General features: G+C 38.3%; 1 protein-coding gene and 1 non-coding gene across 12 annotated transcripts in view; both read right to left on the minus strand.

Annotated features, from left to right (window-relative positions):
* Frmpd4 (FERM and PDZ domain containing 4) overlaps positions 1 to 18,445 on the minus strand; it is a 763,802-nt gene that overhangs the window by 267,415 nt on the left and 477,942 nt on the right. The window contains exon 1 of one of the 11 annotated variants that reach the window (XM_074064147.1): positions 15,828 to 16,195. The exons of the other annotated variants lie outside the window; for them this stretch is intronic. The gene's annotated coding sequence lies outside the window, so the exon portion shown is untranslated. Of the gene's footprint in view, positions 1 to 15,827; positions 16,196 to 18,445 lie in introns of those variants that run through there. 11 annotated transcript variants of the gene reach the window in all.
* Trnaa-agc (transfer RNA alanine (anticodon AGC)) lies at positions 17,686 to 17,758 on the minus strand. Its single transcript has one exon. It is a non-coding gene; the product is annotated as a tRNA-Ala (tRNA).

An 18,445-nucleotide genomic window follows, 5' to 3' on the forward strand; every position in this document is an offset into this window, starting at 1 on the left:
ATTTTCATGTATATACACACAAAATGCACACACACATGAAGTTGCAATGATTAAAAAAGCAAAGTTCCCAGCTGATCTATCTTTAAAGGAACAATCACTCAATGATTCTCTCTCAAAAGCAGATTCAGCTCTCTCATGCCTCAGTGCTGGACATAAACCCACAATCACAGACTAAATGCTTGGGAGAAGACCAAATGATGAAAGACAATGTGAAAGATAAATAAAAAGCAGAGGTGACATGAAGAAAAGAGACAATTCAGGAAAAGGAAGCAAACTTAAATAATGAATTATTATTCTTCAGATGATTTAGGAAAAATCAATGAAATAAGAATAGAATGTTTTTATAAAAACAAGGACCAATCAGAAAACAATAGTCACTGAAATAATATAATAAATGAGTTTGGTGATAAAGGCAAGGAAAGTTCCTATAAAAATGATTAATTAAAAAAATGAAATGATGTTCAACTACAGAGACAAACTAAGTAAATCATAAAATCTGCAAGTTGCAACAAACAAGTTTCAGATTCAAAGAGCCTTCATCTCCTTTAGTAAGAGAGAAACTGAGGCCCTCAGTTTAATAATCATTTGAGGAAATGGATCGTACTGACAGCCCTCTGAATGATCTTGGAAGTAGATTGTGATCCAGTTAAACCTTGAGACAACTGTGGCTCTGGATGACATCTTGATCGTAGCCTTATATGAGACTCTGACTCATGAGGATGATGTTGGTTCGTTTGAAGTTGTAAGGTAACTTGTTAAGAACAATGGATAACTACCTTACATGTCACCTTCTCAGAGTGGCCATCTTATCCGGAGGAAGTGTGTTCTAAGAAGAGGGAACAGTAAGTGCAAAGGCCTGAAGCAGGCATGGCCTTGAATGGTTCAATTTTGCCACAGATGAGGACGAAGTCACAGCCCTTGGTTAGGAGGGCAGGAAGGGGCACTCCAGCTCTGCCCAGCTTGGATCCTTCTATAAGCAGCCCATGTGCTTGTCTCATTTAGAATGAGAAAGGCAGTTTCTTGGGGAAAGAATTTGAATCCTCAATAAAGAAAATACAGTAGCCCAGAAAAGGCACAGATGACACATTCTTTTTTTGTTGTTGTTATTTATTCATTTATTCATACGTGCATACATTTTTGGACCATTTCTCCCCTAGCCCCTTTCTTTTCCCTCTCCCCTCACTCCCCTCACTTCCAGGCAGAACCTATTCTGCCCTCTTCTCCAAGTTTGTTGAAGAGAAAACATAAGCAATAATAAGAAAGATATAGCATTTTTGCTAGTTTGAAATAAGGATAGCTATACACAGAGTATCCTAGAATTGCTTGCATGCACATGTGTATTACAACCCAAATTCATTCAGCTCTACCAGACCTTTTCCTTACTTCCTGGTCACCTTCCCATATTGACCTCTGTCACTTTAAGTTTACTGTATTAGCTCCTTTGCAGTGGGCACATCAAACACTTTCAAGTTTGGGGTTTACTACCTTGCCCTATTACTCCCATATGTATTCTCCCTTTAGCATGTGACCCATGTCCAATATATTACTACATTTGTTATAGGCAGATGACACATTCTTAAAGGTACGAACATTGTGTTTCAAATAAACTTGAATGAAGCAGAGTAAAAGATGCTTCTTAAGAGGAAGAATACTTAGGATATAAGGCTAAGATATTATGTAGTCAAGATTATCAACCATTAAGTTTATCATAGATGGTTTTGTGTATAACAACCCTATATAGTGATTCTTCAACATGTGAAATGATAAGAATCATTGAGGGAGGATGAATGGAGATGGATGAAAAATTCTCTACTTTTTCTGTGTACCAAAAAACTTAATGCATGCTGCTACTTTTATGAGACCTGTGTTAAATATTGGATACCTTGCCTAGTAGAGAATATGGAGGTTAGTCAACAAGTGCTTGATGGATTGGGATCCCAATGTGACTTGAACAGACACATTCATACTATTATTCCAAAAGTTGTTGAGAAGAACATGACCACCTGTCTTCTATTGAAACTGTGATCACATGTCATATCCATGCCCTGTGACACTCATCTCTTGATTCATATATATTCATATGGGACATATGGTATATTTTCCTCATAATTGTCTAATTTTCTTCTTTCCTAGAGAGCAGAAAGCACATCTTATTCACATATGCATTCCTAAGTTCCCCAAATTGCTTGGCGTTTAGTGGGTTTTCAACAAATATTTGCATAAATGAACAAGCAAATGAATGGCAGATACATTCTTAATGTTAAAGATGCAATTTAATTTGAAAGTCAAAAAGATTGCATTCCTCTGTACAAATCGAATACAAATATTCCTCTGAACCCTGAGTATTACTGAAATTTTAGCCTGGAAAACTAATAGAAGGAAAAGCTTCTGAGTATGTTGTTGTTCATCTTACAAAGACTTCAATAATGTCATTTTTTTCCCTAAAGACAAAGTTACATGTGTGCAGGAGATGTTAGAAGACAATGCTTGACAAATTTAAAGATGACTCTGAAAGGCTGAGGATGAATACATTGGCCATAAATTACAACTATGAAACTCACAAGGGAAATTCAATAATAAAAGGGTTCCATCACAACTTAACTTCTTGCTTGTCACTTAGAAACATCACTTTCCAGCTGCTGGAGAAATAGACCTTGACAACAGAAGAGGCAAGAGGAGGCATTAGGTGAAAGATTGTCTTTGAATTTTAGAGAACTATGATCCAAAAGAAATACCGTTCATCCACACATTGAGCACATATAAGCAAGGATCTCTGCTGTCCTCCAGGATTGACAGACAAAACAGCATGTTGTCTTTCCTTCAACGATTTCCCATCTGGTTTGGGAAACTGGTGTGTCAATAAATAAACAATAAATAAGAGAAGAGAAGCTAACTACCAAGAATTAACTCTAATCAGACCATGAAATTTGGATGATATATATCTTTTCCTGAAATTCACATTCAGTAAGGTTCTTGAATCATGGCAGAAAAGATGACTGATTGGGCACAACAAATTAAAGGTGCTTAGGGACATATTATCTCAAGCAATAATTGTATTGACATGTAAGTGTTATGCTATGAATCTAAAATATCCTCCAAAGGTTCATATGTTGAAGGCTTGCACCCCCAATGCAGCAAAGATCAAACATGGGGCTTTTATAAGTTCAAAAAGACAAAGGCCACATGTTTTCTGTCCTTTGTGTAAGACAGACTCAAAAGATAAACATATATATTGGACACACACAAACATGATCACATACAAACTCAGATGTAGAACATGTTTGTAACAGTGGAACTACTCTATGGGACTCAGGGATGGAGGGAAAGGAAAAGAGAAAGATAGAGTATCAACAATATTGTAAAACATCTATGAAGGTAGAGTACATAACAATATGTTAGTGAAAGCTTTGGAAAAAGGTTGGGTGGAAGGAAAGGGGTAAGGGAAAGTAATGGAAAGGACTGATGGATCAAAGTAAAGTATATTCACAGCAAGGATAAGTGGAGAAACCCATTGATACACCAAATTAGAAATTAATAAAGAATGACAGAATGGTAAAATTTGTACAGTGTGTAGCAGGGTGTACTTGGTGAGGGGGCAAGGTGAACAAAGTAGATTAAGCTGAGGGTATATGGTTAATAGACTTAATATGCCTATATGAAATAGAAGAATGAAACCTCTTGCAATTGCTTGAAAGGGGTGGGAGGGGATCAAAGGGGAGAGATGGTGGGGGCAATCTAGCCAATGTACAATATAAGCCTATTTGGAATTGCCCTGTACAATAAATATATCCTAATTTAAAAAAAATTGAAGAACACGGGGCTTTTGGAAGGTTACTGGATCACGAAGACTCTCACCTTATCAATGGATTAGTCCATTGATGGATTCATAATTTGATGGCATTATTAGGAGGTGGTGAAAACTCTAGGAGGTGGGGCCTAGTTGGAGGAAGTAGGTCACTGGGGGGTGTCCTTGAAGGGTCTATGTTGTCCTAGGCCCTTACCTTGCTCTCTCTTTGCTCCCTGACTGACATGAGGTAGGCAGCTTTGCTCCACCATTTTCTTCCACGATGATGTACTTCCTCATCACAGAACCAGAAAACAATAGAGCCAAGTGACCAGGAGCTAAAAACTCTGAATACGTGAGCCAAAATAAACATTTACTACTTTTATATTGTCTCTCACGAGCTCCTGCAACCCCAACACGGGTGGCTGAAGAAGGAGGATTATGAGTTCAAGGTGGGCCTAAGCTACATAGTGAGTTCCAGGCCACTCTGGGCTATGAGACCCCGCCCCAAAAATCCAAAATAAATAGATGATGGAAAGATGAAAGAAAGAAAGAAAAGGAAGGAAGGAAGGAAGGAAGGAAGGAAGGGAGGGAGGGAGGGAGGGAGGGAGGGAGGGAGGAAGGAAGAAAGAAAGAAAGAAAAAGAAAGAAAGAAAGAATAGTTTCTACCAGGCACTTGGTCACAGTGATGAAAAGCTGACTAACACAAGTAATTGTACCTCTTTATTGAGCGCAGCATAATAATTCAGCATGTTTACCAGTGAATGATCAAATCTAGGTAATTTCCTTTTCTATATCCTTAGGCATTTATCATTTCTTTGTGCTAAGAAGCTTTGAACACTTTCAGAATTATTTTTAAAAAGAAAGACTTCACATATTCAACCTGTAGGAAAGATCCCTTTGTTTTTTGTTGTTGGTGGTTGATTGGTTGGTTTTGTTTTACTTATACTTTCATGATGTTACAAATAACATGATTATTTCCTAGCTGGAAAGGCTGGGGTCTTGAACTTGAACTCTACAATACAGACTTTAGTCTGTGGATTGGCAACATCTGCATGTGCTGGAGAGCTCAGGAAAAAAACAAAAGCTCAGGACCCACCCAGGTCTATCCAAATAGAATCTGTATTTAGTAAGATTCCTGACTGATAATTGTGCTCATTAAAGTTTGAGAAGCACTACACTGAACAGACCAAGTTTATCATTTAATAACATATTTTATAGAATATTTTGTGCTAACAAAAGAAATATTTTTAAATGTTCTTCTCAGAGCTTCTTAGAAAATATGAAAAAATCTTTTAAAATAAAACTGATATTCCAGGAATATCATATGCAAAAAATAACAATAGGAAACCAAATAGAACTAGAATAACAATGACTAAGTGGTCTTCCAAGGAAGAGAATTTATAGTTGATAGTGAACATGAGATAGCAGAAATCTATCTGAAAAGCAATGACAAGGACCATACCGAAAACTCCAAGTAAAACTGCTCTGTGACCACTGACCATGTCAAGGTAGATAGATAGTACCTACCATTTCATCACAGTAATGGGCTTCAGTTATTCAACACAAAATATAAAATGCTTTTTTCAGTTTGCTAGTATTGGCAAAGAGTTAACAAATAATAAATACCCTAAGATGGACGCTAGAACCAAAAGGTGTTTTATTTTTTTCTGCTCCTTCTTCCTCCTTCTCTTCCTTCTTCTTCACTTTGTTCTTTAACTGACTTTTGTGATATGAGACTATTGGGCACACAGAGTTTTCTCAGTCCTTGTCAGTAGTCCCTAGATGGCAATATCACTGGTTGAAATTTCTCTTATTTTAAAATGATGAGTCAAAGGTAAATGTTCTGGGCTAAAGAGTGCAACTATGTAGCAGGCAATTAGTTCTATAAATGAAAAACAATGTTATGCAATTAAAAGATAATTGTATAAATCTTTGAAACATACATATATGTATCTCTATATATGTATGCTTCAGTATATATGTATACAAAACTAAACGCAGGCATTGAATTGGAGAGAAAGTCATTTCAGTTATGGTGATGAGGTTATTTTTCCTATGCAGCCTGTTTTTTTTTTCTTTCTTCTCCCTACTTGGGCAACAATAATACAGTAACAGAAAATATATCAGAAGGTAGGAAGCTTAGAAGCTTAAAACCTGTAATCCCTGAGGTAGCAGTCAAAAACATAATTAAGGAAAAACCCTCATTAAGTTTTTCTTCCTTTGCAAACCTAGTCTCATTTTTTCAAGACCCTGGGGAGGAGCTACAATTTTGGGTCAAATTTAGAACAATGTTAGACTATGGCTGATCAGACAATAAGACCTTATTGAGGACAAAATCACATGCCAACAGATTTCAGAAGTAGGGATTTTGAAAAGGTGTTTGGTCTTCCAATACTGAAAAATAATCCTTTCACACAAGGACATTAGGAACACTGGGTTATTGCCTCTAAACTTGGCTTTTAGAAACCAACTGAGTTTCCACCAGCAGGATATAAAATATCCAACTGTCAAGAAATCCCTTCCCTGCAAAAGCTCAGCTCACTTTGAACAAACATGACATATATAGGCCTACTGCACTTCCTTCCCTCTAGTAAACAAGAACACACACACACACACACACACACACACACAGAGTTATATCTTTCCTATTTTGGGCCCTATGTCAACTTTTAAATTGTGCAAGCATAAACCAAAAAACAAACTGAAACCTTTGTCACGGTAGTAGCTCAAGTCTCCTGGCGGTTAATCACCTTCATCAATAATAGACCAAACTCAAAAGCAAGAGTGCTACTTTTAGAGTGAAACTGGCCTAATGATGTCTCACGTTCATAACAATGCATTTCCACCCTGGTTTCTCAGTAATTTATACATTTCCCTTCTTAGAAAAATGCAAGTCTCCTTTGGAGCTCACTTTGGAATATTGGAGCTTTAACCTCACCCTTTATAATAATTTTGTTCATATAGTTCTTAAAGTCATTATTTATCAAACTCCTACTGTGCAGCAGGCACTGGGTCAAGCACTTTATTTGCATGATCTCTCTTAATTATTAAAACGGTCCTGTAACATAGGTATTATTTTCCCCAATTTTCAGAGGAACAACCTGGAATTAAAGGAACTGAAGGGATAAAGAGAAAAAAGTTCCCTATTCAGGCTCTATACCCCACATGTGCAAGCCTTTCGGTCTGTTGCTAGCACCCTATACAATGTCTATTTCCAGAATATGGCCAATAAATACTGGTTGAACAGTACTCAATTGTAGACTATGGTCTTCTTTAGCGGGATAATAAGCTGTTGAGTCCTTGGTGGGAAATGCACAAGAGATATGGGAGCTGGTGGTCATGTGCTCTTTTCTTTTCTAAAGAAGTTAGGCCTGAACCATAATCGCTTATAAATCCCACGACTAAGCACCTTAAATTATAATGCTGGAAAAGACACGCTTTCCATGCACACCCTGATTTGAAGGATTCTGTGGCATTAGGCTTTAACCTCCTAAGCATTCATGGAAATGAAAGTCTGATGACTCACCCACAAGAGCTGAGAAAATGGAAATGGGGAAGAATGCAAAGAGAGTGAGAATAGAAGCAAGAAGACATGCAAAACAAGAAGCAGAATCTCTTTGTTACACTGTGTGTTTCCATCTGATTGGTCTTCTTCTGTGATAGGCTAGGAATTCAGCCTTTTTATGAGAAAGATAGAAAACAAGCTTTTAATTTCCATGGCAAATATTTTTCCTTTTTCAGAATGGTTAACATGAGGGCCTCTTCCCCCACACTGCCTAACCAAACAGATGTTTGATTACAGCATATGTCCTAGGATAAATTCTATAGTTTTCTTTGCTCACAGATATGAAAAAACAGTTAAACAAAAGGACCATATTTATAATAAGGGTTTTTTTTTTATTTTTTAACAAGTGAAGGTCACTTTGAGAATGAGAGAACAATTAAATAACTTTTGGTGACAGACTAGTCTTAAGGCACTGGTTTTCATCAGATCTTCAATATACTGCTCTCCTTATGCAGACATAGAAGTTTTTAACCTGTTGCTAACTGCCGCTGCTACCCAGGACACAGATTTCTTTCTTATGACTTTCATGTAGGCAGTCAATGAAATTATAAACAGGTCTTAGAATAACTATAAACACTATCTGTTTCTGTAATAAATGGCTGAGATAACCAACTTAAAGGAGGAAAGGTTTATTTTGGCTCATGGTTTCAGCCCATGGCCAATTGGTTCCATTGCTTTCAGGCCTGGTGAGGCAGCACATCATGGCAGGAGCACATGGTGGAGCAAATCTGCTCACCTCATAGTTGGCCAGGAAGTGAAAAGAGAGGAAGAGTCCAGAATCCCACAATTTTCTTTGAGGGCACCACTAACTCCACTGACTTAAAATCTTCATACCAGACTCCACCTCCGAGAGGGTCTAACCAACACCTAGTAGCACCAAACTGAAGACTAAGACTTCAACACATGGGCATTTGGGGGACATTCAAGATCCAAACTATAGCAGCTAAATCTTTGTAAACACTGAAATCAGCGTTTCTCTGTGCTCACATCACTCTGATTGTTTGACAAAAATGAGATTCATTCGCCTTTAAAAGAAAAGGTAAATTTTAAAATATATGAGCTTCGTCATTCAGCAAATAAGGTACTGAAAGATTCTGCTTGAGTGACAGAGCTAGAAGTTGCTGTGAGGAATTCATGACAAATAGGAGAAGAGAGTGCTCCCCTCCTGAAGGTCATGCCACACAAGGAATTGCACATGGATTGACAAATGCCCAAAGTGAGCACACATGGGGTTTACAGAAGGTCTGATATGGGGCAGAAGATGGGTGAAATGGACACAGTTGCTTAGGAAAGCCTTCCCTGAGGAGAGAAATTGAGCCTAGAATGAAGACAGCTAGTGTGAGTTAGCCAGTATGCACAGGTTTGAGATGGGCGGGGGTAGGGGTGTGGTGGTGGTGCACGGGGAAACAGAGATGGTGGCCAAGGATGAAAGGTCAACAAGTGTGAGGGGTGTGGAAGACAATCAGGACCATGACACAATGGAAGCTGTGTGACTAGCATACAGTGCAGAGGGATAGGAAGTGATGAAAGATGAAGCAGGTAAGGGGCATATGGGTTTGGGAGAAAGAGGGCTTCATATTCCAGGACCTTGAAGAAATGATGAAATGATAAGATTTGCACATTGGAAGGATGACTTGGTGACAATATAGAAACCAAAAATTAGCAAAGAGGCAGTTAGGGAGAGCTTCAGTCTCAGAAGAGAGAGGATGGGGCCCAAGTGCTTCAAGGTTATTAGGCAGAAAAGAGCAGATTGCTTGGAAGATTCAGAAGACGTGTGTCACAGGTTTGGAATTTGCTAGGATAGTATGAGAGGGGACAATGAGGTCTTCAGAGAAACTCATAAATGGTTTCCACACTTCTGACTTGAGCCAATAGATAGGAGAAAGTTCAAGGGAATCCAAATGAAGAAGCAGGTGGGATGGAGATATGATTAGTTCAGTTTAGGATGTGTCTAATAGTAGGTGCTGGTGCAAGACACAGGTTAGAGGTGTCCCAGCAGGTTCTTCAGTATTCAGGGGTGAAGCATCAGGGAAAGGTCTGAGCAGAACACAGCTGTCACTACCCTAGATGATAATAGAGTACAAAGAAGCAGAGTGATTACCCAAGGGGTACAGGAGAAGGAAGGACAGGCCCCCTAGGGTCGCAAATCTTTAAGGGCAGGCAGAGCAAGAAAAGCCTAGGAAGAAGATGTACTGGATGTGGGTAAAAGGTAGTAAATAAGTTTGCTTGCAGGAGGTTGAGACTCTTCATCCAGTGGATTCTATTTTTTTGCAGAACAGGATCATGAGTAGGAGAAGGGAGAGTGAGAAAATTTAAAAGCATAGCAATGAACATAAATAATCAAGTCATCCTCTCTTATTAAGAAAACCGGGGAATAAAGTAGACTTTATTGACAGGAAAAATCACGAAAGGTATCTGTGGGGAACTGAAATTCATGCAGAAATATTTTAGAGGAAGCAGCAAAGTAAATGCAACCATTCTCCCTTTCTAGAAAACAGCTGAAGAAATGGCTATTTTCAGCTATGTATAAGCTAGCAATAATGGTAATATCACAGGATGCAGCAAGAGCGTTACAAGATTATCACTGGGCTCAACAACAGTTCCTTCTCTGCATATCAACCTTGTCACATAGAAACAAATATTGTTTACAAGTACAAACATTGATGGACGCTTCAAACTATGACTCACCAGTGCTGCCTAGAATAGACTTCAGTCTCCTAATTTCTGTTTTTTTCCTAAACCACACCAGGCAGAAGTCCACAAGCATTCTCAATGGTGATACTCTGGGAATCATAGTGGATGACTAAGAAGGAAGCCACAGTGAGGAGTATAAAACTACCTGTTAATCCTCTTTGGAGTCTAAGGTTTTTAAACTTTTCAGGAGCCCTTTGTCAATCTGGTGGTGTCTATGGACCTTGATAGGGTTTGGATATAAAATGTTCCAAAGCATTTACTTGAGAGCTTAGTCCCCAAGTTGGTGGTGTTATTGAAAGGTAAATGGATCCTAAGGGAATATCTTGGCTGTTGAAGTTTCCACTGGCAGAATACAATGAATTCCTTATAGAATGGAATACTATGATGGATCTAGTTGGAGGAAGTCGGTGACTTAGGGTTGTGGTCTTGAGATTGTAGCTTGTTCTCAGCCCTTTCTTTCCTGCCACTCTCTGCTTCCTGGTGCCATGAGGTGAGCAGCTTTGCTCTACCACACCCCATCCACCATGATGCTCTGCCTCACCACAAGGCCATAGAGATAGGGCCAAGAGACCATGAACTAAAATTAAATCTTTTCCCCTGGGAGTTGTTTATCTCAGGTATTTTGTCACAGCAATAAAAAGCTGACCAACAAAGAATTCTTCTCAGAACAAGGGCATTAAACAAGTAAAATAAAAATATGTAGAATTACAAAGGAGTAATTATACTGCAATTTTTAGCTCTCCATATTTTTAAAGCCAAATTTAAAATACATAAAATATGCTTCTTGGTTGATACATGAAATAGAAAAATCAAGCCATATTTTCAAGTGCTACTGGTGCTGCTAGTGTCACGTGTACAGTATGCTGGAGTCTGCTAGAGACAGAAAGAGTAGCTTATAGGTAATGGGAAGGCAGACCTACAAAGAGATAAGGGGGCCATACTGAAGAGATATTAGACTCTTTTAGCAAGAAATGGCTTCCGGGAGGAGACGTTACCTGTGTGAGCCTTCAAGTCTTATCAATGAATTAAAATGTTTCAACAAAGCAGTGATAGTCTGTAGAGATGACTGAGAAAAGAGAATAAGAGAAAATGAGGGAAAACATAGTTTTTCTAGTTTTCCCCAAACGAAAGATTTTTTTTTTGATAAAAAATATAGACAAAATGTATGTTATGCCTTCTTTGGTAAAATGGCTTCAAGGAAAAATCCAACATAACAAAAAGTCAGAGCAAATACTTTTAATTTTTAACAACCCTGATACTTTTTACTTTTTCTTTTCCCACAGTGGAAGCCAACCAACTTTTTTACATGTCTCATCTCCAAATAAGTAAAAGGGTAAAAAAGAAAGAAAAAGATTCACAAGACATCAATTAAAATTTCCTCAGACCAAAATCTTCCTTTTGAAAATCAAAACTTATAGTTGAGTCCCATGAAGATTTACCTTGGAGAATATGTCAAACCATTAAGGTGAAAATATCTTATATAAAACTGATTATTGATATGCTGATTCAATGCCACAAATTAGAGAATTTAAAAATAACATAATATAAATAAAATAAATTAAAGAATATGATGGCTATTGGTAAGAAGTACTTGCCCTGCATTCAAAGGGACAGAACACAGTGGCTAATTACCAAATTAACCACATCTTCCCAGGCCGGCACTGGAAGGAAGGAGAAACTGACCACTGGGAAGGAAGAACAGGCTGGGCATGGTTGGAAATCCACGGAGAAAAAAGCTTCCCTGGCACTCCTCCATAAGGAATTTAAGGAAGAGAGCTTTGCTATCTTCAGTCAATCATCATTGAGTGGAAGGGAGGGAGTGAATGAAAGGAGTGAAGAAAGGAAGGAAGAAAGAGAAGCATTCAGAACAGAGGTGCAGAGTAAAAGTTAACATTTCCTTATTATCCTGTTCTTAGCAGGTCATCATTTTCCAGGAGACAGTCTAGTTCTTTCCCTTTAAATTGTATGTTGTACAAAGATGACATGTTTTCATGAATAATACTAAATAATCAGCAAATTTTCTGAAAGGCCAGTGTTTGCCGATAACTGTGTATAGTGTCTATATACCATGGCCTTGAAATGAGCAGAGCCCCAAGTTAACAGCAGTGTTAGGAACATACTTCCAAGTGAAAGAATAAACTATTGTCAGGAGATAATGGCTAACAACCCTTCAAATCCTGACCAACGGACACAGCAACTTTTGCTAAATAAACAATAAACCAGGAAGATATTGGCTACCTCTGCATACAATTCTAGGTGTTATAACTGAACACGACACAGAAGATGGTTACAGTTACAATATGCAAATAGGAATTGAATATTAGTCATTTATGTTAGTACTGGGGTGAGCCTTAGAAATCAGTCTTATCCTCTTATTTGTAGTACAACTGAAATGGTAAGGAAGATAGAAAAGCTTAAAGGGGTGTTGAAAGATGAATTCTTGTATAAAGTTTTTTAATTAGATTTTTTCCCAGATGTATTAATGTAGTCACATTGCTTTCCTTACACAAAGAACTAATGAAATGAAATTTATTTATTTATGCCAGTTGGGGAAGACAGAATGTGTGGCAGAGGTGAGAGTTGTGGGATTCAGAAACATCTTGATGAAAAGAACATATATAGCCCAGCAAATGGTTTTCTGGGTGCAACTTCAGCCACCCCAGAGATGCTCAGAGGTGCTCAGTAGGATTAAACTTATAAGACTCCCTTAGGCAGAGCTCTTGTGGGAGATAACCCACCCGCACATTAGTGCAGTATTAAAATAAAACGTGAGTAAACCAAGGGTCAAATGTGTCAACTAGGATAGCTAAATGGGTCACTTTGAGTCCAAGGTATTCAGAAGGCTTTCTACAGGCCCACAGAGCCTTTGTAATATGTACCACTTAAAATGGCTAGCAGCACCCTGAAATTTGGACAGTTTCCTTCAAGGCATCATGGAAAGGCCACCACAAAGACTACCCACTCTCATCCAGCCAGATATCTGTTTGAAGAACAACGTGGGGAAACAGTTCTGAGGAAGAAGGAGTGATGTGTAAAGTACCGCCATAAAGGATCAGAATATAACGAGATTTCTCATCATTTTTGGGCTCACTCTTCTCTAAAATCGCAAGCTATAATAAAGGCTTTCAGGGTCTGAAGGTATTCACAGCTCTCCGAAATGTAGGATAAGCAGAACCATGGTTCTCAGAACTCCATATGCTTTCTATATAAAGGAAAATATAAATATATATCCCCAAAATCTCCACTACGACACAAAGAATATTGAGGATGACATCATTATTAAATTGAGACTTAAGTATTTGTGTTAAACTTGGGATCAAATAACAACAAAAATTAATCCATTGAGATTACGAAACAACATTTTTTAACTTCATAAATGGCTTCTTAAGTAATTCAAATGAATATTTTGAGTTGAATAAAATCAAATTTCACATTGATTCAGTGATAGACCTTTTTTTACTGTAATCTGCAAAAAGCAGACAACCTGAAAATTGAAAACAAATAGAAAAAAGTTACAGCAATAGAAATATGTTAATGAATCCTTATGCGCTGCATAGGTAGGATTAGGAGGAACCTATTCTGAACTACCTGTACAGGGATACTAACCGATAAGGTAGAAGTGAGGCATATTCAATTCTCACCAAGTGTTTTTTAAAGAATTCTTTGTGGTAACAGCATTTAATGCTTTTCACTTCACCAAGATATATTCATATAAAACTGCTGAAATCTCTATTTATAGTCACACAGACCAATGTTGGTTTAACAGAGAAGGCCATTATGTGACAAACGGTAAGTCTGTCTCCCCTGGGCTTTAATTAAAAGACATTTATCACCCAGTCACTAAAAGAATTTGATGGAAACAGAAGACCAAAATGTCTTCTTTTAGATTTCTGAAAATTCTGGAAGCTTGTTGGTGACAGCTGAACGATCCCCACATAGCACCAGATTTAAAAACAACCCTGCAAGTGGGCACACCAGGTCCTCAAAAATGAGAGTTTGCACATTTAAAGGTGGCAATACAATGTTCCAGAAACTAAACCATGGAGGTAATCATTTGCATAATGCACTCTCTTTGTACCTGGGGCCTGAGAATTCTATGTTGGACAAATAACTACATCTCTACACCATGAGACAGCCTTTTCTCTACCAGATCCAAATTGCCACCTGAGAAGAAAACTCCGTATACCCCTTTGCTTAATTTCTGCAGCATTTATTTGATGGAGCTAAAAGTACTACATGTGGGTTTGAACCCACCTTTTTTGCTTCCTTTACCTCTCTGTTTCAATTTCCTTGTCTGTAAAATAAATGTAATAATAGTATCTAACCTACAGTGTTGACTTTAGGGCTTGACTCACTTTGGTTTTCCCTAAGAAGCAAACCCCAAGATTCTAATGCAAGAGTGGAGAACTCTCCTGAGAAAAGAAGGCTTCTAATAATGAATGCATTATCCAGTCAGCTGTTTGGGGGAGGGGAAGGCAGGGTATGGCACATGGAACAGGACTAAAGCTTAATACTGCCAGACAACTCTGAGAACTCAAATCTCTGAAATACCACATCTGAGGAACAAGTGAACTTGAGTATTTATACACCAAACCTTCTCAGGCATCTTTAAAGTGCTGCTACACAAAAGCACAGTGGCCTTAAATATTTCTAGAAAAATCCCTCAGAGATGCAGACTGGCTGCTAAAGGTATCTAGTACACAATGATGGGGTAAGGGCCGAGGGATATAGGCAGGGCTGAATGAATTCATGTATATAAAATGTGTAGAGCAGTGCATGGCACATAGAGAATTCCATAAATGTACTATTACTAACAGTATTATTATAATTCTAACCACGGAGGAGCCACCAACGTTACCAAGCATTTATGTCTATGCCCTGCTACTAGGACCCTTGTTGATGTTCCCAAGAGAAGATCCATTTTATAACATTTCATGTGATAATTATGATGACTCAGATACACCCAGAAAGGCTCTGAGAAACCAGTGGTTATTTGTCATTGTACACTATATGCTCGGGACACATATTGTTTCCCAGGAACCAGAGACACTTCGCCTCTAGTTTTGTTGCCATTATCAGGCACCACCACAACAGTCTGTGGATGAGATGGCTTCATGTGAATGCTATAGGCACCTATCTCAATAGTGACCATCTTAATCACCCAAGAAGTACAGGCAATGCCCTCAGAATTATCTGCACACTCACCAGGCGGAAAGTAAGAGTTTTACAGAGGAGTTCAGCAAACTCTAAAACTGTCCTTTCTCAAGCTATGCCATTTAGGACATTCTCATGGACTTCAAGAAGGAACCTTGCACACAGTATCAGTTGGAGGCAATCATCAATCAATCGTAAAGACCACGGAAGCTGGTGACATTGAGTCCATGTATGGGGCATTTACTGAGTGCAAGATAATTGAGGCAATGTGCAATGGGGTAGCCACTTATCCCACTGGAAGATGTGACTAAGGCAGATCTGCATCAAGGAACCTGTGGCCTCATTAGGGAAAAGTGCCTTAGCCATATCAAATGCCAATTATTACACACTTGTGCTTACTTCTGAGTCATATATAATGATAAGAGCAAACTGTGTATGTGTCACAAAGCCTTACACAATGAATCATCGGATGATTGAAATTACACTGAAGGCCTGTGAATCAGGGGGCACATGAGTTGAGTTTTTCAAAAGAATGTGGCAAAAAGATTCCTTATTCATCTCACAGCACAATTCTCCCCTTCATCCTTAATAGCAAGACACAGAATTTTTCCCAGAGGGAAAACTTACCCAAGAAGCCCCTAGGTCCCAGTCAGTTGGTGTCCTTTCAAGTTGGTAGTATACAATTGAGTTTCAGACCTCCTGACTTTTTATCTTTTCTGGCTTCCTCCCTTTCTGATTAGACACAATGTCTGGAGCTCACTAGGTCATCTTGGACTGTGCAGTGACCTTGACAATGAACATAATGTATTAAGTAAGAACATAATGTACTGAGGAAGTAAGAGCAGAGAGAAATAGCTCAGTTGGTACATGAATACCTGTATTTGTCTTATTCAGGATGAACATCTTTAAAATTAGGAGGACTTTTATAGTCAATGGTGTTTTAAATGTTCTCCATAAGCTACACTTTGCCTTAAAGAGATGTGAACAATGTACTCACTGCTATTTCTACGGTCTATAACTCAATTCAACGAAGTCTAGTGTTGGTAGTACATAAGTTAAGTGGAACCCCATTTAAAATACCTTCCAAATGATTCCACCAAGATTTAATATTGAAATGGAAAGGTTACTGGCATATAGAAAAGCATGGAAACAGAGCAGCTTGAGTGAACTTTATATTAGGTACGCATATATTGTTGAAGAAGTGAACACATTTTCACGCAAAAGGACAAATGCTGTCAGGATCCAAGATGGGTAAAACCAACAAACAGACAAACCCGTGTTATATTATGCTACTAATATAGTTACAAAAGTATTCATATTGTAAGCAAAGCAAGAAAAATCACAGGGTCAAACTTTGCAGATAAAGGTGTCTCTAAGACAATGCTGATGCTTCCTAAGAAATGCTGCATCACCCACGTTGTGATGGTACAGTTGTCTGAACAACTATTGTGCGGGCAAGCATGGGCCTCAGTGATTTTCAGTCAAAAAGGCAGTTAGAAGAGGTTCTGAAAGGTTGCAATGTTTTGGGAATGCTTTCAGAAATAAATTTTACTTAAAGATTCATTTTTATATATTGTCAGGAGTGATGCATGTTTTTAAAAAATCTAAGTAAGTCCAAAAGAACTTTGACTTAAGTCAGAGGGAAACAAGGAGAAAGAGAGGGCAATTCTAAAACCATTTCTGTCAGTCAGTAATAAGATGAAAAGGACCCACTAAAGGAACTAAGGAAGGAAAGGAGATGACTCAAACTGTAATATTTAAGTGGCCCTTGAGGAAGGGAAGTGCTTGAGTGAAATTATAAGCTAAATAGCCTTTAGCAAGAGTTGGGGTTTAAGAAAAGTGATTTTTCTTTCAGCTGGGTTAAAAGTAAGACCATTTGAGGGATTGTGGGCAGGATCAATTTGGAGAGACCTGAAATTGGCATTTGAACCGCTTTTCGCAGCTGGTAGCTTTTTTCTTTCATTAGGCTTTTATGACTCCATTATAAAAGGAGCAAAGGCAGCACTGCACATTGCAGGTGCGAAGTGGTTGTACCTCAGAAACTATGCTGGCTGCACACCATGGAGCACTACGGAGTAGCGATAAAAAGCCAATGAGAACAACACAGGGCAACACAGATGGACCTGGAAGTCCCAGAGCTCGGAAAAAACACACATAATGAAACACACTGTACCAGAAAATATATGCAAATTGAAATAAACGTGTGCAAAACATGAATAGTCATCGCCAAAGCAAATGCATAAGGAAATATCAGCATAGACTCAGAATAATTACGTGAGAACATAAACAGGAATGGCACAGTGGCTGAAGGAAGTATTTAAATATCAGTAACAATAATGTGTCAGAAACAGATAAAATGACAAACTCAATCTGATGTCTGTGTCCCCTCCACCACAGCTGACCCTGCTGAAAAAAGTTTTTGCTGAAATTGGATATTCAAATTGTCACTATCATAAGGCTTCCCTAAGATACTTATTATTGGTGATGGTGGTCCTGGGGTTTGAACCCAGGGCGTCATGCTTGCTAAGTAGGCGCTCTACCACTTGAGCCACACCACCAGTCCTTTTTGCTTTAGGTGTTTTTCAAATAGGGTCCCATGTTTTTGCCTGGGCTGGCCTGGAGGGAAATCCTTCTATTTATTCTTCCAGCATAGCTGGAATGACAGGCATAAGCCACCACACCCAGTCTGTACTAAGACTTATTGATCAAGATGGTGTCTCCAGAACTTTCTACTCCCCCAACTGAACTTTGAACCTCCTGCACTCCACCTTCCCAATAGCTAAGATTATAAGCATGATCCACCACGCTCAGCCTGCTAGATATTTTAATGCCTTATGTTTCTAAAATTCCAAAGACAATGGAAGAAGTGATAGTTATGTTCTGTAGAACTACTGTAAACTTGACAAAGAAGAAAACTGTTTAGAGAACAGCAATAAACTAAATAAGCACCTTCTAGAATTAGCATAAATTCACTACAATTCAAAGGTAATACTCCTTGGTGTCTTTTTTTTTTTCATTTTAACCCAGAAAAAAGTAACAGAAATATCATTATACTGAATGGTTTTTGCTAAGCATGGTTTTCATTTCATGGACTGATTCCTTCAGTAAAATTGAAAAACATAAAACCGATTAATTTTAACTGAATTTATTTTTAAATGTTTTGTATCTGACCACTAAAAGAATTTTCTGTATTTCATTAACATGGATGTACTGCGCATTGTCAGGGTCATAGCATCATCTTCGGC

This window comes from Castor canadensis, chromosome X (genome assembly GCF_047511655.1).
Source record: "Castor canadensis chromosome X, mCasCan1.hap1v2, whole genome shotgun sequence".
Lineage (NCBI taxonomy): Eukaryota > Metazoa > Chordata > Mammalia > Rodentia > Castoridae > Castor > Castor canadensis.